The sequence below is a fragment of the Oncorhynchus mykiss genome, chromosome 22, assembly GCF_057628025.1.
Source record: "Oncorhynchus mykiss isolate SJ-2025 chromosome 22, ASM5762802v1, whole genome shotgun sequence".
Lineage (NCBI taxonomy): Eukaryota > Metazoa > Chordata > Actinopteri > Salmoniformes > Salmonidae > Oncorhynchus > Oncorhynchus mykiss.
The window spans coordinates 6,646,607-6,651,898 of record NC_143043.1 but is presented as its reverse complement, the minus strand read 5'-3'; positions in this window follow the sequence as shown (position 1 = coordinate 6,651,898).

The window sequence follows — 5,292 nt, the reverse complement described above, 5'->3', positions numbered from 1 at the left end:
GGTTTGTAGGCCTCCTTGCCTGCACACGCTTTTTCAGTTCTGCCCACATATTTTCTATGGGATTGAGGTCAGGGATTTGTGATGGCCACTCCAATACCTCGACTTTGTTGTCCTTAAGCCATTTTGCCACAACTTTGGAAGTCTGTTTGGGGTCATTGTCCATTTGGAAGACCCAAGCTTTAACTTCCTGACTAATGTCTTGAGATGTTGCTTTAATATATCCACAGAATTTTCCCGCCTCATGGTGCCATCTATTTTGTGAAAAGCAAACCACCCCCACAACATGATGCTGCCACCCCCGTGCGGCACAGTTGGGATGGTGTTCTTCGGCTTGCAAGCCTCCCACTTTTTCCTCCTAATGGTTATTATGGCCAAACAGTTCTATTTTTGTTTCATCAGATCAGAGGAAATTTCTCCAAAAAGTACAATATTTGACCCCATGTGCAGTTGCAAACTGTAGTCTGGCTTTTTTATGGCGGTTTTGGAGCAGTGGCTTCTTCCTTATTGAGCGGCCTTTCAGGTTATGCCGATTTAGGACTCGTTTTACTGTGGATATAGATACTTTTGTACCTGTTTCCTCCAGCATCTTCACAAGGTCCTTTGTTGTTGTTCTGGGATTGATTTGCACTTTTCGCACCAAAGTACTTTCATCTCTAGGAGACAGAACGTGTCTCCTTCCTGAGCTGTATGACAGCTGCATGGTCCCATGGTGTTTATACTTGCGTACGATTGTTCGTACACATGAACGTGGTACCTTCAGGCATTTGGAAATTGCTCCCAAGGATGAACCAGACTTGTGGAGGTCTACAATATTTTTTCTGATGTCTTGGCTCATTTCTTTTAATTTTCCCATCATGTCAAGCAAAGAGGCAGTGAGTTGGAAGGTAGGCCTTGAAATAAATCAACAGGTACACCTCCAATTGACTCAAATTATGTTAATTAGCCTATCAGAAGCTTCTAAAGCTATGACATCATTTTCTGGATTTTTCCAAGCTGTTTAAAGGAACAGTCAACTTCTTGTGTCATACACAAATTAGATGTCCTAATCGACTTCCCAAAACCATAGCTTGTTAACAAGAAATTTGTGGAGTGGATGAAAAATGAGTTTTAATGACTCCAACCTAAGTGTATGTAAACTTCCGACTTCAACTATACCTATTGCCTTAAGAGGTGACGGTCAGCTGCAATCTTCTGGAATGGTCACTCAGTACTGATGGACTGCAGCAGTGGGAGTTGGAGAGCTGGGGTTTGACATGGGAGACAGTTTGCACAATGTTAGTGAATGTCACGATAGATGTAAGTCCAATAACATAGTTTACGAGCTCTCAGCAAAGTACGCTCAGCACCTAAATGTCCACTGAACACATTTCCATGCAGGAAAGTCAGAGCTTTTCAGGTGACTGCTTCTGGAAGCACTACCTGGTAGGTGACTGTTTTCTGAATGAGAGCTTTGACTTTCCTACATAAGCCACCACTCTGTATGGTTGAGCAGGGAAAATCATGCCAGAGTTTCCTCAGAGCTGCAGAGGAATGTTTGAGGTACCCCAGTGATGGTCTATGTCCCTCTGCGTCCTTCCATGACATGTCTCCGAAATAGGAGCAGGGTGTGCAGCGTTATGAAGGGCCTCAGATGGAGGAAGGGGGGGGGGGGGGGGGGGGGGGGGGGGGGGTGGTGAGTAGGCAGAGGAGGAGGCTCAGACCCAGGGCTGAGGTGGGTGATTAAACACTGTACCTCTTTGCTGATTTGTGTGCTTGTTCAGGTCTCTGTGACATGGTGTCTGCGTTTGCATGCTGTTTTCCTTCCCTGTGTACCATGATAAAGACATACACATCCAATTCCAAGATCCAACGTCATCTCCTATCCACTGGACATTTCTTAAGGCTGAGTAAAGGATTGTGGTCTTTTATAACTGTGAATGAACTGCCGGACAGGAAATGCTTAACATTTCTGACAGAGCTAACAACAGCCCATAACTCACGGTCATAGGTGGCCCACTTTCTTTCTTTCTGATGAGAGTGTGTGACTGGCGTATGCTATGACACACTCACAGTTGTCTTGGCGTTGTGCAAGCACTGACCCAACGGCAGCCTGTGATGCATCAGTGTAGACTAGGTACGGCTCTGTAAACACTGGGTGTGCCACAATGGGTGGGTTAGTGAGAGCGTTTTTAAGTATGTGAAATGCTTCCTCACACTCAGAGCTCCAGTGGAATCGAATCCCTTTCCCTGTCAGAACATTCAGTGGAGACTCAAGAGTAGAAAAGTTCTTAAGAAACCTTTTGTAGTAGGAGCACAAACCTATAAAGGCTCGCGCTTTAGTAGGTGTTCTGGGTGTGGGCCAGTCTCTGACCTTGTCCAGGTTCTTCAAGTCAGGCTGCAGGCCATACTTGGATATGACATGTCCAGTGGCAACCCGTCATTCAGGGCAGGTGGGGCAGAGCTCCAGCTCTTAGCAAATGTTATTTTGGCATTAATACGTGTCACATATCATTTTGCAAACAATGTAAAAATAGTATATATCATTGAGTTAATAAGGCCGCATACAAACATGGTCTCTTTTTTGTTGTCTTGAGTAAGGCAGCTCCAAAATGCAGGCGTTTCAGCCTAGCTCAGTGCTTTCTGTGGTGGTGGGGCAAGCCAGCAGAAAATATTGAGTGTTGCACTGTGATTGGCTCAGTGTTCTGTCACTCATGGAGACACTACGTCACTGCCAAGTGTAAGAGTAGACATTGAACATTCTAGCCCTTTGGCTGCTGCCATAGAAGTGCCCATCCGAGAAGGCTCAAGGTCATTGGCCACAGATAAAATGACGTCAAATCACATTATATGTACAGTAGCTTTGATTGGACTGATCATGTCAACATCAAACTTTCAAAAATCTGAGCTAGCAGTCATCATCATGAATCAAGTCGACAATCTACTGGCAAATCCTTTTTAATCCTTGTCATATGAAGATAAATAATGAAGAGAAATTATCGATAAAATATATCGGTACTCATCGGCCACAGGACATAAATAAGTTGTAAATCGCAACTTCAATGAGTGGTTCGGAAGGAATCAGTGATAGTGGCTGTGTAGTCCCAAATATGGGATTAATGGGCTCTTTTCCAAGTTTAAAATGATTAACTTTCAACATTGGCCACGCAGTCAGTAAAGCATGATTTGTGCCGTGCTCAAAACAACTGTTAACTTGGAGGACCGCCACGCCACCTTCCTGTTCATATGAGCCAAGCACAGCAATGGGAGTCCAAAAATGTATTGTATGCTGGTTCATAAATGATGTAATACTGTATGCCAGGGAGATATGTATACTGTAGCTAAGAAAGTAATACTAAGTGTATGTTGGGTAGTAAGACGTTAGTAGCCCACGTGCCTCACCATAATAATTTGGTCTATTTACCGTCTTCATTTCGCCTACTGTTCTACTGTAGCCTGTTTTAGAGAAATTTAATCATTGAATATTGTAAGAGCTTTCATTCTCTGCTTTTTATGCCCCCTTTATTTATCCTACGGTTGGAATTTGGTGTACAGAGCGAGAGCACGTTAAGAACGGCCCATGTTCTAAACTCTGTCACTTTACATTTCAAAAGTGCTAAACAAATAGTTATATTGACTAATGTTACGTCCGTCCTAGCTCGCTCTTTGTCTTAATCAAAATAACGGATTGCCTCTTATCTGTTTGTCGTGCCCTTATATCATAGTTTGTACATCTCAATTGTCATGAGAAACCACATTTGCTTAAGCAAGTCAGCCATATCAGCTATGTTTTTTTAAAAGGCAGTAAATGAGGCTGAATGAACTGTTTCGATGCCAGACAAGGTTCCGCTGATAGCCAGGTGTAGCAGTGGTAGAATGTTGGGACTGCTGTTGGGACAGTTTATGTCGGCCCTAACAGTTTGTGGGCACCGTTTGTCACCGCTATAGTGCAATTAATGTATCGTTTAGTGTTGTCTTGTGTAGTGCCTTTGTTGGCATGCATTCCACTTAGTATTTTTTCTGCCCCACCAAGATTTACATGCTAAAATTACCACTGGACATGTCCAAGGAACGTGACTTGGGTGCAAGGAAGATGGCACTTGCTTGGCTTGGAAGAGGATGAACACTTCTTCGCGAGTCTGTAGGTGTTTCATAAGGTCCTGTTGAAAACCAACACATCATCAAGGTAGATGAGACACACTTTCCAGGGTAGGCCACAGAGTAGAAGCTCCATTAATCCCTGAAAAGTGGGAGGAGAATTTGTTAGGTCCATCGCGTTAAAGAGGAAAATAATTTTGTAATACAATAAACTATCTATCTTAACACACATTTCCTGTTCAGTATTAACTGTGTTGCGTAATTTTGGTATATCTAATCTGGAGTGGGTTTCCCAAAGCCTTCGTAGCTACAGTTCACATTCTCTCTCTAAACAACACAGACTCACACCACTCTGAACAGCAATGGTTTAATTTTACAGATGTAGTTTTTTCATGCATAGATGCAGCAATAAAATGAACACATTCGCTCATTAACTTGCTTTCTCTGTTAAATATAACAAACTCTGCTGTAAATGAAACAAACAACATTAAATGTCACCATCAAATTGCAAAGGACCTAGCCTAGCCATACATATCCTAACTGCCTTGGCAGCGGTGGGAAAAGTACCCAATTGTCATCCTTGAGTAAAAGTATAGATACCTTAAGGAAAGTTACTCAAGTTAAAGTAAAAGTCACCCAGTAAAATACTACTTGAGTAAAAGTCTAAAAGTAGTTGGTCCTAAATAAACTTAGGAATCAAAAGTAAATGTAATTGGTCAAATATATTTAAGTATCAAAAGTCAAAGTAAAAGTATAAATCATTGCAAATTCCTTATATTAAGCAAAGCAGGCGGCACCATTTTCTTGTTTTTAACATTTATGGATAGCCAGGGGCACACTCCAATGCTCAGACATCGTTTACAAAAGATGCATGTGTTTAGTGAGTTTGTCACATCAGAGGCAAAAGGGATGACCATGTGTTGTCTTGAATTGGACCATTTTCCTGTCCTGCTAAGCATTCAACATTTAGGCAGTTTTTTGGGGTGTCAGGTAAAATGTATGGAGAAAAAGTACATCATTTTCTTTAGGAATGTAGTGAAGTAAAAGCAAAAGTTGTCAAAAATATAAATACATATATAAGTATATATATATAAGTACAGATACCCCAAAAAAGTAGTACTTTAAAGTATTTTTACTTAAATACTTTACACCACTGTGCCTTGGTCGGTGGAATAGATGAGACTGAAATACTGTATTAGACGACCGACATTTCTATCA